The sequence below is a fragment of the Myxocyprinus asiaticus genome, chromosome 6 (assembly GCF_019703515.2).
Source record: "Myxocyprinus asiaticus isolate MX2 ecotype Aquarium Trade chromosome 6, UBuf_Myxa_2, whole genome shotgun sequence".
Lineage (NCBI taxonomy): Eukaryota > Metazoa > Chordata > Actinopteri > Cypriniformes > Catostomidae > Myxocyprinus > Myxocyprinus asiaticus.
This window is the reverse complement of record NC_059349.1, coordinates 14600048-14618743: the sequence shown is the minus strand read 5'-3', so window position 1 is coordinate 14618743 and position 18696 is coordinate 14600048. Positions and strand designations below refer to the sequence as shown.

The following is an 18696-nucleotide window of genomic DNA, read 5'->3' as shown; positions in this document are numbered from 1 at the left end:
GCAGAGTGGCGCAGCGGGAGCGTGCTGGGCCCATAACCCAGAGGTCGATGGATCAAAACCATCCTCTGCTAATGTATGTTTCTTATGCATACAGCCAGCAACTTGGGAAAGAAAAGCTAAAACAGTACAAGACTTAAACCCAAGTAGTTTTCCACTGAATTTAAGTATGAAAATGCACAAAAAATGTGTCTGAACTGAGGTTTTGTTGAAGACAACAGAATACTTGGAAAGAAAACCAAATTGGAAAGCTGAGTATTGCAAAGGAAGCGTGATGTGCCCATAACCAAGAGGTCAATGGATCAAAACCATCCTCTGCTAACATCTGGTTTCTTATGCATACATCCAGCAACTTGGGAAAGAAAAGCTAAAACAGTGCAAGACTTAAACCCAAGTAGTTTTCCACTGAATTTAAGTATGAAAATGCACAGAAAATGTGTCTGAACTGAGGTTTTGTTGAAGACAACAGAATACTTGGAAAGAAAACCAAATGGGAAAGCTGAGTATTGCAAAGGAAGCGTGACGTGCCCATAACCAAGAGGTCAAAGGATCAAAACCGTCCTCTGCTAACATCTGGTTTCTTATGCACACGCCCAGCTACTTGGGAAAGAAAAGCTAGAACAGTACAAGACTTAAACCCAAGTAGTTTTCCACTGAATTTAAGTATGAAAATGCACAAAAAATGTGTCTGAACTGAGGTTGTGTTGAAGACAACAGAATACTTGGAAAGAAAACCAAATGGGAAAGATGAGTATTGCAAAGGAATTGTGATGTGCCAATAACCAAGAGGTCAAAGAATCGAAACCATCCTCTGCTATGAGGTCTTTTAAACATGAACAAGCTTTCAAAAGGAAGAACTTTACTACTTTATCTCTGCCACCTAGGCCTCAAATTCTAAGACAGCAGTAATATGTTCAATGGTATGTGGTTTTCTGAAGGTAGTTATCTTTCAAAGTGTATTTTTCTTTGCTGTAATCAAGTGTTTAAAGGTAAAGAAGTACATCAAGTCTGTGGTTGGATTCGTGGACACCTGATTAAGACAGAAAATGAATGTGGGCCAGCAAACTAGCATCTTCAGAATGAGAGTCCTAAGCCAGAGATTGTGGGTTCGAGGCCCATTTGAGGTGAGTTTCTGCAGTGTGGAGCAGCGCAAGAGTGCTGGACCCATAAGCCAGAGATCAATGGATCGAAACCATCCTCTGCTAACACATGTGTTCTTATGCACAAGCCAGGCTGCTTGGGAAAGAAAAGCTAAAACAGTGCAAGAGTTAAACCCAAGTCATTTTCCACTGAATTTAAGTATGAAAATGCTCAAAAAATACGTATGAACTGAAGTTTCGTTAAAGACAACAGAATACTGTAATAAATGGTAAAGTAGAGTAATGCAATGGAAACCTGCTGTGCCCATATCCAAGAAGTCAATGGAACAAAATCATCCACTACCCAAGTAGTTTTAAACTGAGTTTAAGTATGAAAATGCACAAAAAATGTGTCTGAACTGAGGTTTTGTTGAAGACAACAGAATACTTGGAAAGAAAACCAAATGGGAAAGCTGAGTATTGCAAAGGAAGCGTGATGTGCCCATAACCAAGAGGTCAATGGATCAAAACCATCCTCTGCTAACATCTGGTTTCTTATGCACACACCCAGCTACTTGGGAAAGAAAAGCTAAAACAGTGCAAAACTTAAACCCAAGTAGATTTCCACTGAATTTAAGCATGGAAATTCACAAAAAATGTGTCTGAATTAAGGTTTTGTTGAAGACAACAGAATACTTGGAAAGAAAACCAAATGGGAAAGCTGAGTATTGCAAAGGAAGCATGATGTGCCCATAAGCAAGAGGTCAAAGAATCGAAACAATCCTCTGCTACGAGGTCTTGTAAACATGAGCAAGCTTTCAAAAGGAAGAACTTTACCACTTTAACTCTGTCCCATAGGCCTCAAATTCCAAGACAGCAGTAATATGTTCAAAGGTATGTGGTGTTCTGAAGGTAGTTATCTTTCAAAGTGTATTTTTCTTTGCTTTAATCAAGTGTTTAAAGGTAAAGCAGTACATCAAGTCTGTGGTTGGAAACTAGGATCCTTGTGATAACAGCCCCAGTGGCCTAATGGATAAGGCACTGGCCTCCTAAGCCAGGGATTGTGGGTTCAAGTCCCATCTGGGGTGAGTTTCAGCAGAGTGGCGCAGCGGGAGCGTGCTGGGCCCATAACCCAGAGGTCGATGGATCGAAACCATCCTCTGCTAATGTATGTTTTTTTATGCATACAGCCAGCAACTTGGGAAAGAAAAGCTAAAACAGTACAAGACTTAAACCCAAGTAGTTTTCCACTGAATTTAAGTATGAAAATGCACAAAAAATGTGTCTGAACTGAGGTTTTGTTGAAGACAACAGAATACTTGGAAAGAAAACCAAATGGGAAAGCTGAGTATTGCAAAGGAAGCGTGACGTGCCCATAACCAAGAGGTCAATGGATCAAAACCGTCCTCTGCTAACATCTGGTTTCTTATGCACACGCCCAGCTACTTGGGAAAGAAAAGCTAGAACAGTACAAGACTTAAACCCAAGTAGTTTTCCACTGAATTTAAGTATGAAAATGCACAAAAAATGTGTCTGAACTGAGGTTGTGTTGAAGACAACAGAATACTTGGAAAGAAAACCAAATTGGAAAGCTGAGTATTGCAAAGGAAGCGTGATGTGCCCATAACCAAGAGGTCAATGGATCAAAACCATCCTCTGCTAACATCTGGTTTCTTATGCATACATCCAGCAACTTGGGAAAGAAAAGCTAAAACAGTGCAAGACTTAAACCCAAGTAGTTTTCCACTGAATTTAAGTATGAAAATGCACAGAAAATGTGTCTGAACTGAGGTTTTGTTGAAGACAACAGAATACTTGGAAAGAAAACCAAATGGGAAAGCTGAGTATTGCAAAGGAAGCGTGACGTGCCCATAACCAAGAGGTCAAAGGATCAAAACCGTCCTCTGCTAACATCTGGTTTCTTATGCACACGCCCAGCTACTTGGGAAAGAAAAGCTAGAACAGTACAAGACTTAAACCCAAGTAGTTTTCCACTGAATTTAAGTATGAAAATGCACAAAAAATGTGTCTGAACTGAGGTTGTGTTGAAGACAACAGAATACTTGGAAAGAAAACCAAATGGGAAAGATGAGTATTGCAAAGGAATTGTGATGTGCCAATAACCAAGAGGTCAAAGAATCGAAACCATCCTCTGCTATGAGGTCTTTTAAACATGAACAAGCTTTCAAAAGGAAGAACTTTACTACTTTATCTCTGCCACCTAGGCCTCAAATTCTAAGACAGCAGTAATATGTTCAATGGTATGTGGTTTTCTGAAGGTAGTTATCTTTCAAAGTGTATTTTTCTTTGCTGTAATCAAGTGTTTAAAGGTAAAGAAGTACATCAAGTCTGTGGTTGGATTCGTGGACACCTGATTAAGACAGAAAATGAATGTGGGCCAGCAAACTAGCATCTTCAGAATGAGAGTCCTAAGCCAGAGATTGTGGGTTCGAGGCCCATTTGAGGTGAGTTTCTGCAGTGTGGAGCAGCGCAAGAGTGCTGGACCCATAAGCCAGAGATCAATGGATCGAAACCATCCTCTGCTAACACATGTGTTCTTATGCACAAGCCAGGCTGCTTGGGAAAGAAAAGCTAAAACAGTGCAAGAGTTAAACCCAAGTCATTTTCCACTGAATTTAAGTATGAAAATGCTCAAAAAATACGTATGAACTGAAGTTTCGTTAAAGACAACAGAATACTGTAATAAATGGTAAAGTAGAGTAATGCAATGGAAACCTGCTGTGCCCATATCCAAGAAGTCAATGGAACAAAATCATCCACTACCCAAGTAGTTTTAAACTGAGTTTAAGTATGAAAATGCACAAAAAATGTGTCTGAACTGAGGTTTTGTTGAAGACAACAGAATACTTGGAAAGAAAACCAAATGGGAAAGCTGAGTATTGCAAAGGAAGCGTGATGTGCCCATAACCAAGAGGTCAATGGATCAAAACCGTCCTCTGCTAACATCTGGTTTCTTATGCACACGCCCAGCTACTTGGGAAAGAAAAGCTAGAACAGTACAAGACTTAAACCCAAGTAGTTTTAATCTGAGTTTAAGTATGAAAATGCACAAAAAATGTGTCTGAACTGAGGTGTTGTTGAAGACAACAGAATACTTGGAAAGAAAACCAAATGGGAAAGCTGAGTATTGCAAAGGAAGCATGATGTGCCCATAACCAAGAGGTCAAAGAATCGAAACAATCCTCTGCTACGAGGTCTTGTAAACATGAGCAAGCTTTCAAAAGGAAGAACTTTACCACTTTAACTTTGTCCCATAGGCCTCAAATTCCAAGACAGCAGTAATATGTTCAAAGGTATGTGGTGTTCTGAAGGTAGTTATCTTTCAAAGTGTATTTTTCTTTGCTGTAATCAAGTGTTTAAAGGTAAAGAAGTACATCAAGTCTGTGGTTGGATTCGTGGACACCTGATTAAGACAGAAAATGAATGTGGGCCAGCAAACTAGCATCTTCAGAATGAGAGTCCTAAGCCAGGGATTGTGGGTTCGAGGCCCATTTGAGGTGAGTTTCTGCAGTGTGGAGCAGCGCAAGAATGCTGGACCCATAAGCCAGAGATCAATGGATCGAAACCATCCTCTGCTAACACATGTGTTCTTATGCACAAGCCAGGCTGCTTGGGAAAGAAAAGCTAAAACAGTGCAAGAGTTAAACCCAAGTCATTTTCCACTGAATTTAAGTATGAAAATGCTCAAAAAATACGTATGAACTGAAGTTTCGTTAAAGACAACAGAATACTGTAATAAATGGTAAAGTAGAGTAATGCAATGGAAACCTGCTGTGCCCATATCCAAGAAGTCAATGGAACAAAATCATCCACTACCCAAGTAGTTTTAAACTGAGTTTAAGTATGAAAATGCACAAAAAATGTGTCTGAACTGAGGTTTTGTTGAAGACAACAGAATACTTGGAAAGAAAACCAAATGGGAAAGCTGAGTATTGCAAAGGAAGCGTGATGTGCCCATAACCAAGAGGTCAATGGATCAAAACCATCCTCTGCTAACATCTGGTTTCTTATGCACACACCCAGCTACTTGGGAAAGAAAAGCTAAAACAGTGCAAAACTTAAACCCAAGTAGATTTCCACTGAATTTAAGCATGGAAATTCACAAAAAATGTGTCTGAATTAAGGTTTTGTTGAAGACAACAGAATACTTGGAAAGAAAACCAAATGGGAAAGCTGAGTATTGCAAAGGAAGCATGATGTGCCCATAAGCAAGAGGTCAAAGAATCGAAACAATCCTCTGCTACGAGGTCTTGTAAACATGAGCAAGCTTTCAAAAGGAAGAACTTTACCACTTTAACTCTGTCCCATAGGCCTCAAATTCCAAGACAGCAGTAATATGTTCAAAGGTATGTGGTGTTCTGAAGGTAGTTATCTTTCAAAGTGTATTTTTCTTTGCTTTAATCAAGTGTTTAAAGGTAAAGCAGTACATCAAGTCTGTGGTTGGAAACTAGGATCCTTGTGATAACAGCCCCAGTGGCCTAATGGATAAGGCACTGGCCTCCTAAGCCAGGGATTGTGGGTTCAAGTCCCATCTGGGGTGAGTTTCAGCAGAGTGGCGCAGCGGGAGCGTGCTGGGCCCATAACCCAGAGGTCGATGGATCGAAACCATCCTCTGCTAATGTATGTTTTTTTATGCATACAGCCAGCAACTTGGGAAAGAAAAGCTAAAACAGTACAAGACTTAAACCCAAGTAGTTTTCCACTGAATTTAAGTATGAAAATGCACAAAAAATGTGTCTGAACTGAGGTTTTGTTGAAGACAACAGAATACTTGGAAAGAAAACCAAATGGGAAAGCTGAGTATTGCAAAGGAAGCGTGACGTGCCCATAACCAAGAGGTCAATGGATCAAAACCGTCCTCTGCTAACATCTGGTTTCTTATGCACACGCCCAGCTACTTGGGAAAGAAAAGCTAGAACAGTACAAGACTTAAACCCAAGTAGTTTTCCACTGAATTTAAGTATGAAAATGCACAAAAAATGTGTCTGAACTGAGGTTGTGTTGAAGACAACAGAATACTTGGAAAGAAAACCAAATGGGAAAGATGAGTATTGCAAAGGAATTGTGATGTGCCAATAACCAAGAGGTCAAAGAATCGAAACCATCCTCTGCTATGAGGTCTTTTAAACATGAGCAAGCTTTCAAAAGGAAGAACTTTACTACTTTATCTCTGCCACCTAGGCCTCAAATTCTAAGACAGCAGTAATATGTTCAATGGTATGTGGTTTTCTGAAGGTAATTATCTTTCAAAGTGTATTTTTCTTTGCTGTAATCAAGTGTTTAAAGGTAAAGAAGTACATCAAGTCTGTGGTTGGATTCGTGGACACCTGATTAAGACAGAAAATGAATGTGGGCCAGCAAACTAGCATCTTCAGAATGAGAGTCCTAAGCCAGAGATTGTGGGTTCGAGGCCCATTTGAGGTGAGTTTCTGCAGTGTGGAGCAGCGCAAGAGTGCTGGACCCATAAGCCAGAGATCAATGGATCGAAACCATCCTCTGCTAACACATGTGTTCTTATGCACAAGCCAGGCTGCTTGGGAAAGAAAAGCTAAAACAGTGCAAGAGTTAAACCCAAGTCATTTTCCACTGAATTTAAGTATGAAAATGCTCAAAAAATACGTATGAACTGAAGTTTCGTTAAAGACAACAGAATACTGTAATAAATGGTAAAGTAGAGTAATGCAATGGAAACCTGCTGTGCCCATATCCAAGAAGTCAATGGAACAAAATCATCCACTACCCAAGTAGTTTTAAACTGAGTTTAAGTATGAAAATGCACAAAAAATGTGTCTGAACTGAGGTTTTGTTGAAGACAACAGAATACTTGGAAAGAAAACCAAATGGGAAAGCTGAGTATTGCAAAGGAAGCGTGATGTGCCCATAACCAAGAGGTCAATGGATCAAAACCGTCCTCTGCTAACATCTGGTTTCTTATGCACACGCCCAGCTACTTGGGAAAGAAAAGCTAGAACAGTACAAGACTTAAACCCAAGTAGTTTTAATCTGAGTTTAAGTATGAAAATGCACAAAAAATGTGTCTGAACTGAGGTGTTGTTGAACACAACAGAATACTTGGAAAGAAAACCAAATGGGAAAGCTGAGTATTGCAAAGGAAGCATGATGTGCCCATAACCAAGAGGTCAAAGAATCGAAACAATCCTCTGCTACGAGGTCTTGTAAACATGAGCAAGCTTTCAAAAGGAAGAACTTTACCACTTTAACTTTGTTCCATAGGCCTCAAATTCCAAGACAGCAGTAATATGTTCAAAGGTATGTGGTGTTCTGAAGGTAGTTATCTTTCAAAGTGTATTTTTCTTTGCTGTAATCAAGTGTTTAAAGGTAAAGAAGTACATCAAGTCTGCGGTTGGATTCGTGGACACCTGATTAAGACAGAAAATGAATGTGGGCCAGCAAACTAGCATCTTCAGAATGAGAGTCCTAAGCCAGGGATTGTGGGTTCGAGGCCCATTTGAGGTGAGTTTCTGCAGTGTGGAGCAGCGCAAGAGTGCTGGACCCATAAGCCAGAGATCAATGGATCGAAACCATCCTCTGCTAACACATGTGTTCTTATGCACAAGCCAGGCTGCTTGGGAAAGAAAAGCTAAAACAGTGCAAGAGTTAAACCCAAGTCATTTTCCACTGTATTTAAGTATGAAAATGCTCAAAAAATACGTATGAACTGAAGTTTCGTTAAAGACAACAGAATACTGTAATAAATGGTAATGTAGAGTAATGCAATGGAAACCTGCTGTGCCCATATCCAAGAAGTCAATGGAACAAAATCATCCACTACCCAAGTAGTTTTAAACTGAGTTTAAGTATGAAAATGCACAAAAAATGTGTCTGAACTGAGGTTTTGTTGAAGACAACAGAATACTTGGAAAGAAAACCAAATGGGAAAGCTGAGTATTGCAAAGGAAGCGTGATGTGCCCATAACCAAGAGGTCAATGGATCAAAACCATCCTCTGCTAACATCTGGTTTCTTATGCACACACCCAGCTACTTGGGAAAGAAAAGCTAAAACAGTGCAAAACTTAAACCCAAGTAGATTTCCACTGAATTTAAGCATGGAAATTCACAAAAAATGTGTCTGAATTAAGGTTTTGTTGAAGACAACAGAATACTTGGAAAGAAAACCAAATGGGAAAGCTGAGTATTGCAAAGGAAGCATGATGTGCCCATAAGCAAGAGGTCAAAGAATCGAAACAATCCTCTGCTACGAGGTCTTGTAAACATGAGCAAGCTTTCAAAAGGAAGAACTTTACCACTTTAACTCTGTCCCATAGGCCTCAAATTCCAAGACAGCAGTAATATGTTCAAAGGTATGTGGTGTTCTGAAGGTAGTTATCTTTCAAAGTGTATTTTTCTTTGCTTTAATCAAGTGTTTAAAGGTAGAGCAGTACATCAAGTCTGTGGTTGGAAACTAGGATCCTTGTGATAACAGCCCCAGTGGCCTAATGGATAAGGCACTGGCCTCCTAAGCCAGGGATTGTGGGTTCAAGTCCCATCTGGGGTGAGTTTCAGCAGAGTGGCGCAGCGGGAGCGTGCTGGGCCCATAACCCAGAGGTCGATGGATCAAAACCATCCTCTGCTAATGTATGTTTCTTATGCATACAGCCAGCAACTTGGGAAAGAAAAGCTAAAACAGTACAAGACTTAAACCCAAGTAGTTTTCCACTGAATTTAAGTATGAAAATGCACAAAAAATGTGTCTGAACTGAGGTTTTGTTGAAGACAACAGAATACTTGGAAAGAAAACCAAATGGGAAAGCTGAGTATTGCAAAGGAAGCGTGACGTGCCCATAACCAAGAGGTCAATGGATCAAAACCATCCTCTGCTAACATCTGGTTTCTTATGCATACACCCAGCAACTTGGGAAAGAAAAGCTAAAACAGTGCAAGACTTAAACCCAAGTAGTTTTCCACTGAATTTAAGTATGAAAATGCACAGAAAATGTGTCTGAACTGAGGTTTTGTTGAAGACAACAGAATACTTGGAAAGAAAACCAAATGGGAAAGCTGAGTATTGCAAAGGAAGCGTGACGTGCCCATAACCAAGAGGTCAATGGATCAAAACCGTCCTCTGCTAACATCTGGTTTCTTATGCACACGCCCAGCTACTTGGGAAAGAAAATCTAGAACAGTACAAGACTTAAACCCAAGTAGTTTTCCACTGAATTTAAGTATGAAAATGCACAAAAAATGTGTCTGAACTGAGGTTGTGTTGAAGACAACAGAATACTTGGAAAGAAAACCAAATGGGAAAGATGAGTATTGCAAAGGAATTGTGATGTGCCAATAACCAAGAGGTCAAAGAATCGAAACCATCCTCTGCTATGAGGTCTTTTAAACATGAGCAAGCTTTCAAAAGGAAGAACTTTACTACTTTATCTCTGCCACCTAGGCCTCAAATTCTAAGACAGCAGTAATATGTTCAATGGTATGTGGTTTTCTGAAGGTAGTTATCTTTCAAAGTGTATTTTTCTTTGCTGTAATCAAGTGTTTAAAGGTAAAGAAGTACATCAAGTCTGTGGTTGGATTCGTGGACACCTGATTAAGACAGAAAATGAATGTGGGCCAGCAAACTAGCATCTTCAGAATGAGAGTCCTAAGCCAGGGATTGTGGGTTCGAGGCCCATTTGAGGTGAGTTTCTGCAGTGTGGAGCAGCGCAAGAGTGCTGGACCCATAAGCCAGAGATCAATGGATCGAAACCATCCTCTGCTAACACATGTGTTCTTATGCACAAGCCAGGCTGCTTGGGAAAGAAAAGCTAAAACAGTGCAAGAGTTAAACCCAAGTCATTTTCCACTGAATTTAAGTATGAAAATGCTCAAAAAATACGTATGAACTGAAGTTTCGTTAAAGACAACAGAATACTGTAATAAATGGTAAAGTAGAGTAATGCAATGGAAACCTGCTGTGCCCATATCCAAGAAGTCAATGGAACAAAATCATCCACTACCCAAGTAGTTTTAAACTGAGTTTAAGTATGAAAATGCACAAAAAATGTGTCTGAACTGAGGTTTTGTTGAAGACAACAGAATACTTGGAAAGAAAACCAAATGGGAAAGCTGAGTATTGCAAAGGAAGCGTGATGTGCCCATAACCAAGAGGTCAATGGATCAAAACCATCCTCTGCTAACATCTGGTTTCTTATGCACACACCCAGCTACTTAGAACAGTACAAGACTTAAACCCAAGTAGTTTTCCACTGAATTTAAGTATGAAAATGCACAAAAAATGTGTCTGAACTGAGGTTTTGTTGAAGACAACAGAATACTTGGAAAGAAAACCAAATGGGAAAGCTGAGTATTGCAAAGGAAGCGTGATGTGCCCATAACCAAGAGGTCAATGGATCAAAACCATCCTCTGCTAACATCTGGTTTCTTATGCACACGCCCAGCTACTTGGGAAAGAAAAGCTAGAACAGTACAAGACTTAAACCCAAGTAGTTTTCCACTGAATTTAAGTATGAAAATGCACAAAAAATGTGTCTGAACTGAGGTTGTGTTGAAGACAACAGAATACTTGGAAAGAAAACCAAATGGGAAAGATGAGTATTGCAAAGGAATTGTGATGTGCCAATAACCAAGCGGTCAAAGAATCGAAACCATCCTCTGCTATGAGGTCTTTTAAACATGAGCAAGCTTTCAAAAGGAAGAACTTTACTACTTTATCTCTGCCACCTAGGCATCAAATTCTAAGACAGCAGTAATATGTTCAGTGGTATGTGGTTTTCTGAAGATAGTTATCTTTCAAAGTGTATTTTTCTTTGCTGTAATCAAGTGTTTAAAGGTAAAGAAGTACATCAAGTCTGTGGTTGGATTCGTGGACACCTGATTAAGACAGAAAATGAATGTGGGCCAGCAAGCTAGCATCTTCAGAATGAGAGTCCTAAGCCAGGGATTGTGGGTTCGAGGCCCATTTGAGGTGAGTTTCTGCAGTGTGGAGCAGCGCAAGAGTGCTGGACCCATAAGCCAGAGATCAATGGATCGAAACCATCCTCTGCTAACACGTGTTCTTATGCACAAGCCAGGCTGCTTGGGAAAGAAAAGCTAAAACAGTGCAAGAGTTAAACCCAAGTCATTTTCCACTGAATTTAAGTATGAAAATGCTCAAAAAATACGTATGAACTGAAGTTTTGTTAAAGACAACAGAATACTGTAATAAATGGTAAAGTAGAGTAATGCAATGGAAACCTGCTGTGCCCATATCCAAGAAGTCAATGGAACAAAATCATCCACTACCCAAGTAGTTTTAAACTGAGTTTAAGTATGAAAATGCACAAAAAATGTGTCTGAACTGAGGTTTTGTTGAAGACAACAGAATACTTGGAAAGAAAACCAAATGGGAAAGCTGAGTATTGCAAAGGAAGCGTGATGTGCCCATAACCAAGAGGTCAATGGATCAAAACCATCCTCTGCTAACATCTGGTTTCATATGCACACACCCAGCTACTTGGGAAAGAAAAGCTAAAACAGTGCAAAACTTAAACCCAAGTAGATTTCCACTGAATTTAAGCATGGAAATTCACAAAAAATGTGTCTGAACTAAGGTTTTGTTGAAGACAACAGAATACTTGGAAAGAAAACCAAATGGGAAAGCTGAGTATTGCAAAGGAAGCATGATGTGCCCATAAGCAAGAGGTCAAAGAATCGAAACAATCCTCTGCTACGAGGTCTTGTAAACATGAGCAAGCTTTCAAAAGGAAGAACTTTACCACTTTAACTCTGTCCCATAGGCCTCAAATTCCAAGACAGCAGTAATATGTTCAAAGGTATGTGGTGTTCTGAAGGTAGTTATCTTTCAAAGTGTATTTTTCTTTGCTTTAATCAAGTGTTTAAAGGTAAAGCAGTACATCAAGTCTGTGGATGGAAACTAGGATCCTTGTGATAACAGCCCCAGTGGCCTAATGGATAAGGCACTGGCCTCCTAAGCCAGGGATTGTGGGTTCAAGTCCCATCTGGGGTGAGTTTCAGCAGAGTGGCGCAGCGGGAGCGTGCTGGGCCCATAACCCAGAGGTCGATGGATCGAAACCATCCTCTGCTAATGTATGTTTTTTTATGCATACAGCCAGCAACTTGGGAAAGAAAAGCTAAAACAGTACAAGACTTAAACCCAAGTAGTTTTCCACTGAATTTAAGTATGAAAATGCACAAAAAATGTGTCTGAACTGAGGTTTTGTTGAAGACAACAGAATACTTGGAAAGAAAACCAAATGGGAAAGATGAGTATTGCAAAGGAATTGTGATGTGCCAATAACCAAGAGGTCAAAGAATCGAAACCATCCTCTGCTATGAGGTCTTTTAAACATGAGCAAGCTTTCAAAAGGAAGAACTTTACTACTTTATCTCTGCCACCTAGGCCTCAAATTCTAAGACAGCAGTAATATGTTCAATGGTATGTGGTTTTCTGAAGGTAGTTATCTTTCAAAGTGTATTTTTCTTTGCTGTAATCAAGTGTTTAAAGGTAAAGAAGTACATCAAGTCTGTGGTTGGATTCGTGGACACCTGATTAAGACAGAAAATGAATGTGGGCCAGCAAACTAGCATCTTCAGAATGAGAGTCCTAAGCCAGGGATTGTGGGTTCGAGGCCCATTTGAGGTGAGTTTCTGCAGTGTGGAGCAGCGCAAGAGTGCTGGACCCATAAGCCAGAGATCAATGGATCGAAACCATCCTCTGCTAACACATGTGTTCTTATGCACAAGCCAGGCTGCTTGGGAAAGAAAAGCTAAAACAGTGCAAGAGTTAAACCCAAGTCATTTTCCACTGAATTTAAGTATGAAAATGCTCAAAAAATACGTATGAACTGAAGTTTCGTTAAAGACAACAGAATACTGTAATAAATGGTAAAGTAGAGTAATGCAATGGAAACCTGCTGTGCCCATATCCAAGAAGTCAATGGAACAAAATCATCCACTACCCAAGTAGTTTTAAACTGAGTTTAAGTATGAAAATGCACAAAAAATGTGTCTGAACTGAGGTTTTGTTGAAGACAACAGAATACTTGGAAAGAAAACCAAATGGGAAAGCTGAGTATTGCAAAGGAAGCGTGATGTGCCCATAACCAAGAGGTCAATGGATCAAAACCATCCTCTGCTAACATCTGGTTTCTTATGCACACACCCAGCTACTTAGAACAGTACAAGACTTAAACCCAAATAGTTTTCCACTGAATTTAAGTATGAAAATGCACAAAAAATGTGTCTGAACTGAGGTTTTGTTGAAGACAACAGAATACTTGGAAAGAAAACCAAATGGGAAAGCTGAGTATTGCAAAGGAAGCGTGATGTGCCCATAACCAAGAGGTCAATGGATCAAAACCATCCTCTGCTAACATCTGGTTTCTTATGCACACGCCCAGCTACTTGGGAAAGAAAAGCTAGAACAGTACAAGACTTAAACCCAAATAGTTTTCCACTGAATTTAAGTATGAAAATGCACAAAAAATGTGTCTGAACTGAGGTTGTGTTGAAGACAACAGAATACTTGGAAAGAAAACCAAATGGGAAAGATGAGTATTGCAAAGGAATTGTGATGTGCCAATAACCAAGAGGTCAAAGAATCGAAACCATCCTCTGCTATGAGGTCTTTTAAACATGAGCAAGCTTTCAAAAGGAAGAACTTTACTACTTTATCTCTGCCACCTAGGCCTCAAATTCTAAGACAGCAGTAATATGTTCAATGGTATGTGGTTTTCTGAAGATAGTTATCTTTCAAAGTGTATTTTTCTTTGCTGTAATCAAGTGTTTAAAGGTAAAGAAGTACATCAAGTCTGTGGTTGGATTCGTGGACACCTGATTAAGACAGAAAATGAATGTGGGCCAGCAAGCTAGCATCTGCAGAATGAGAGTCCTAAGCCAGGGATTGTGGGTTCGAGGCCCATTTGAGGTGAGTTTCTGCAGTGTGGAGCAGCGCAAGAGTGCTGGACCCATAAGCCAGAGATCAATGGATCGAAACCATCCTCTGCTAACACATGTGTTCTTATGCACAAGCCAGGCTGCTTGGGAAAGAAAAGCTAAAACAGTGCAAGAGTTAAACCCAAGTCATTTTCCACTGAATTTAAGTATGAAAATGCTCAAAAAATACGTATGAACTGAAGTTTCGTTAAAGACAACAGAATACTGTAATAAATGGTAAAGTAGAGTAATGCAATGGAAACCTGCTGTGCCCATATCCAAGAAGTCAATGGAACAAAATCATCCACTACCCAAGTAGTTTTAAACTGAGTTTAAGTATGAAAATGCACAAAAAATGTGTCTGAACTGAGGTTTTGTTGAAGACAACAGAATACTTGGAAAGAAAACCAAATGGGAAAGCTGAGTATTGCAAAGGAAGCGTGATGTGCCCATAACCAAGAGGTCAATGGATCAAAACCATCCTCTGCTAACATCTGGTTTCTTATGCACACACCCAGCTACTTGGGAAAGAAAAGCTAAAACAGTGCAAAACTTAAACCCAAGTAGATTTCCACTGAATTTAAGCATGGAAATTCACAAAAAATGTGTCTGAACTAAGGTTTTGTTGAAGACAACAGAATACTTGGAAAGAAAACCAAATGGGAAAGCTGAGTATTGCAAAGGAAGCATGATGTGCCCATAAGCAAGAGGTCAAAGAATCGAAACAATCCTCTGCTACGAGGTCTTGTAAACATGAGCAAGCTTTCAAAAGGAAGAACTTTACCACTTTAACTCTGTCCCATAGGCCTCAAATTCCAAGACAGCAGTAATATGTTCAAAGGTATGTGGTGTTCTGAAGGTAGTTATCTTTCAAAGTGTATTTTTCTTTGCTTTAATCAAGTGTTTAAAGGTAAAGCAGTACATCAAGTCTGTGGTTGGAAACTAGGATCCTTGTGATAACAGCCCCAGTGGCCTAATGGATAAGGCACTGGCCTCCTAAGCCAGGGATTGTGGGTTCAAGTCCCATCTGGGGTGAGTTTCAGCAGAGTGGCGCAGCGGGAGCGTGCTGGGCCCATAACCCAGAGGTCGATGGATCGAAACCATCCTCTGCTAATGTATGTTTTTTTATGCATACAGCCAGCAACTTGTGAAAGAAAAGCTAAAACAGTACAAGACTTAAACCCAAGTAGTTTTCCACTGAATTTAAGTATGAAAATGCACAAAAAATGTGTCTGAACTGAGGTTTTGTTGAAGACAACAGAATACTTGGAAAGAAAACCAAATGGGAAAGCTGAGTATTGCAAAGGAAGCGTGGCGTGCCCATAACCAAGAGGTCAATGGATCAAAACCGTCCTCTGCTAACATCTGGTTTCTTATGCACACGCCCAGCTACTTGGGAAAGAAAAGCTAGAACAGTACAAGACTTAAACCCAAGTAGTTTTCCACTGAATTTAAGTATGAAAATGCACAAAAAAATGTGTCTGAACTGAGGTTGTGTTGAAGACAACAGAATACTTGGAAAGAAAACCAAATGGGAAAGATGAGTATTGCAAAGGAATTGTGATGTGCCAATAACCAGGAGGTCAAGGAATCGAAACCATCCTCTGCTATGAGGTCTTTTAAACATGAGCAAGCTTTCAAAAGGAAGAACTTTACTACTTTATCTCTGCCACCTAGGCCTCAAATTCTAAGACAGCAGTAATATGTTCAATGGTATGTGGTTTTCTGAAGGTAGTTATCTTTCAAAGTGTATTTTTCTTTGCTGTAATCAAGTGTTTAAAGGTAAAGAAGTACATCAAGTCTGTGGTTGGATTCGTGGACACCTGATTAAGACAGAAAATGAATGTGGGCCAGCAAACTAGCATCTTCAGAATGAGAGTCCTAAGCCAGGGATTGTGGGTTCGAGGCCCATTTGAGGTGAGTTTCTGCAGTGTGGAGCAGCGCAAGAGTGCTGGACCCATAAGCCAGAGATCAATGGATCGAAACCATCCTCTGCTAACACATGTGTTCTTATGCACAAGCCAGGCTGCTTGGGAAAGAAAAGCTAAAACAGTGCAAGAGTTAAACCCAAGTCATTTTCCACTGAATTTAAGTATGAAAATGCTCAAAAAATACGTATGAACTGAAGTTTCGTTAAAGACAACAGAATACTGTAATAAATGGTAAAGTAGAGTAATGCAATGGAAACCTGCTGTGCCCATATCCAAGAAGTCAATGGAACAAAATCATCCACTACCCAAGTAGTTTTAAACTGAGTTTAAGTATGAAAATGCACAAAAAATGTGTCTGAACTGAGGTTTTGTTGAAGACAACAGAATACTTGGAAAGAAAACCAAATGGGAAAGCTGAGTATTGCAAAGGAAGCGTGATGTGCCCATAACCAAGAGGTCAATGGATCAAAACCATCCTCTGCTAACATCTGGTTTCTTATGCACACACCCAGCTACTTGGGAAAGAAAAGCTAAAACAGTGCAAAACTTAAACCCAAGTAGATTTCCACTGAATTTAAGCATGGAAATTCACAAAAAATGTGTCTGAACTAAGGTTTTGTTGAAGACAACAGAATACTTGGAAAGAAAACCAAATGGGAAAGCTGAGTATTGCAAAGGAAGCATGATGTGCCCATAAGCAAGAGGTCAAAGAATCGAAACAATCCTCTGCTACGAGGTCTTGTAAACATGAGCAAGCTTTCAAAAGGAAGAACTTTACCACTTTAACTCTGTCCCATAGGCCTCAAATTCCAAGACAGCAGTAATATGTTCAAAGGTATGTGGTGTTCTGAAGGTAGTTATCTTTCAAAGTGTATTTTTCTTTGCTTTAATCAAGTGTTTAAAGGTAAAGCAGTACATGAAGTCTGTGGTTGGAAACTAGGATCCTTGAGATAACAGCCCCAGTGGCCTAATGGATAAGGCACTGGCCTCCTAAGCCAGGGATTGTGGGTTCAAGTCCCATCTGGGGTGAGTTTCAGCAGAGTGGCGCAGCGGGAGCGTGCTGGGCCCATAACCCAGAGGTCGATGGGTGAGTTTCAGCAGAGTGGCGCAGCGGGAGCGTGCTGGGCCCATAACCCAGAGGTCGATGGATCGAAACCATCCTCTGCTAATGTATGTTTTTTTATGCATACAGCCAGCAACTTGGGAAAGAAAAGCTAAAACAGTACAAGACTTAAACCCAAGTAGTTTTCCACTGAATTTAAGTATGAAAATGCACAAAAAATGTGTCTGAACTGAGGTTTTGTTGAAGACAACAGAATACTTGGAAAGAAAACCAAATGGGAAAGCTGAGTATTGCAAAGGAAGCGTGACGTGCCCATAACCAAGAGGTCAATGGATCAAAACCGTCCTCTGCTAACATCTGGTTTCTTATGCACACGCCCAGCTACTTGGGAAAGAAAAGCTAGAACAGTACAAGACTTAAACCCAAGTAGTTTTCCACTGAATTTAAGTATGAAAATGCACAAAAAAATGTGTCTGAACTGAGGTTGTGTTGAAGACAACAGAATACTTGGAAAGAAAACCAAATGGGAAAGATGAGTATTGCAAAGGAATTGTGATGTGCCAATAACCAGGAGGTCAAAGAATCGAAACCATCCTCTGCTATGAGGTCTTTTAAACATGAGCAAGCTTTCAAAAGGAAGAACTTTACTACTTTATCTCTGCCACCTAGGCCTCAAATTCTAAGACAGCAGTAATATGTTCAATGGTATGTGGTTTTCTGAAGGTAGTTATCTTTCAAAGTGTATTTTTCTTTGCTGTAATCAAGTGTTTAAAGGTAAAGAAGTACATCAAGTCTGTGGTTGGATTCGTGGACACCTGATTAAGACAGAAAATGAATGTGGGCCAGCAAACTAGCATCTTCAGAATGAGAGTCCTAAGCCAGGGATTGTGGGTTCGAGGCCCATTTGAGGTGAGTTTCTGCAGTGTGGAGCAGCGCAAGAGTGCTGGACCCATAAGCCAGAGATCAATGGATCGAAACCATCCTCTGCTAACACATGTGTTCTTATGCACAAGCCAGGCTGCTTGGGAAAGAAAAGCTAAAACAGTGCAAGAGTTAAACCCAAGTCATTTTCCACTGAATTTAAGTATGAAAATGCTCAAAAAATACGTATGAACTGAAGTTTCGTTAAAGACAACAGAATACTGTAATAAATGGTAAAGTAGAGTAATGCAATGGAAACCTGCTGTGCCCATATCCAAGAAGTCAATGGAACAAAATCATCCACTACCCAAGTAGTTTTAAACTGAGTTTAAGTATGAAAATGCACAAAAAATGTGTCTGAACTGAGGTTTTGTTGAAGACAACAGAATACTTGGAAAGAAAACCAAATGGGAAAGCTGAGTATTGCAAAGGAAGCGTGACATGCCAATAACCAAGAGGTCAATGGATCAAAACCGTCCTCTGCTAACATCTGGTTTCTTATGCACACGCCCAGCTACTTGGGAAAGAAAAGCTAGAACAGTACAAGACTTAAACCCAAGTAGTTTTCCACTGAATTTAAGTATGAAAATGCACAAAAAAATGTGTCTGAACTGAGGTTGTGTTGAAGACAACAGAATACTTGGAAAGAAAACCAAATGGGAAAGATGAGTATTGCAAAGGAATTGTGATGTGCCAATAACCAAGAGGTCAAAGAATCGAAACCATCCTCTGCTATGAGGTCTTTTAAACATGAGCAAGCTTTCAAAAGGAAGAACTTTACTA

At 39.9% G+C, this 18696-nt stretch overlaps 13 non-coding genes across 13 annotated transcripts in view; all 13 read left to right on the top strand.

Moving 5' to 3' along the window:
* Positions 1 to 71, top strand: part of trnam-cau (transfer RNA methionine (anticodon CAU)) — a 72-nt gene extending 1 nt beyond the window's left edge. The window contains exon 1 of the tRNA in view: positions 1 to 71. This exon is cut by the window's left edge and continues 1 nt beyond it. This is a non-coding gene — a tRNA (tRNA-Met).
* Positions 72 to 2091: 2020 nt separating this feature from the next.
* Positions 2092 to 2164, top strand: trnar-ccu (transfer RNA arginine (anticodon CCU)). Its single transcript has one exon. It is a non-coding gene; the product is annotated as a tRNA-Arg (tRNA).
* A 6-nt stretch (positions 2165 to 2170) lies between these two features.
* trnam-cau (transfer RNA methionine (anticodon CAU)) lies at positions 2171 to 2242 on the top strand. Its single transcript has one exon. It is a non-coding gene; the product is annotated as a tRNA-Met (tRNA).
* Positions 2243 to 5564: 3322 nt separating this feature from the next.
* Positions 5565 to 5637, top strand: trnar-ccu (transfer RNA arginine (anticodon CCU)). The gene has a single exon. It is a non-coding gene; the product is annotated as a tRNA-Arg (tRNA).
* Positions 5638 to 5643: 6 nt separating this feature from the next.
* trnam-cau (transfer RNA methionine (anticodon CAU)) lies at positions 5644 to 5715 on the top strand. Its single transcript has one exon. It is a non-coding gene; the product is annotated as a tRNA-Met (tRNA).
* A 2826-nt stretch (positions 5716 to 8541) lies between these two features.
* trnar-ccu (transfer RNA arginine (anticodon CCU)) lies at positions 8542 to 8614 on the top strand. The gene has a single exon. It is a non-coding gene; the product is annotated as a tRNA-Arg (tRNA).
* A 6-nt stretch (positions 8615 to 8620) lies between these two features.
* On the top strand, positions 8621 to 8692 carry trnam-cau (transfer RNA methionine (anticodon CAU)). Its single transcript has one exon. It is a non-coding gene; the product is annotated as a tRNA-Met (tRNA).
* A 3305-nt stretch (positions 8693 to 11997) lies between these two features.
* Positions 11998 to 12070, top strand: trnar-ccu (transfer RNA arginine (anticodon CCU)). The gene has a single exon. It is a non-coding gene; the product is annotated as a tRNA-Arg (tRNA).
* Positions 12071 to 12076: 6 nt separating this feature from the next.
* Positions 12077 to 12148, top strand: trnam-cau (transfer RNA methionine (anticodon CAU)). The gene has a single exon. It is a non-coding gene; the product is annotated as a tRNA-Met (tRNA).
* A 2812-nt stretch (positions 12149 to 14960) lies between these two features.
* Positions 14961 to 15033, top strand: trnar-ccu (transfer RNA arginine (anticodon CCU)). The gene has a single exon. It is a non-coding gene; the product is annotated as a tRNA-Arg (tRNA).
* Positions 15034 to 15039: 6 nt separating this feature from the next.
* Positions 15040 to 15111, top strand: trnam-cau (transfer RNA methionine (anticodon CAU)). Its single transcript has one exon. It is a non-coding gene; the product is annotated as a tRNA-Met (tRNA).
* A 1774-nt stretch (positions 15112 to 16885) lies between these two features.
* trnar-ccu (transfer RNA arginine (anticodon CCU)) lies at positions 16886 to 16958 on the top strand. The gene has a single exon. It is a non-coding gene; the product is annotated as a tRNA-Arg (tRNA).
* Positions 16959 to 17025: 67 nt separating this feature from the next.
* Positions 17026 to 17097, top strand: trnam-cau (transfer RNA methionine (anticodon CAU)). Its single transcript has one exon. It is a non-coding gene; the product is annotated as a tRNA-Met (tRNA).
* The last annotated feature ends 1599 nt before the right edge of the window (positions 17098 to 18696 follow it).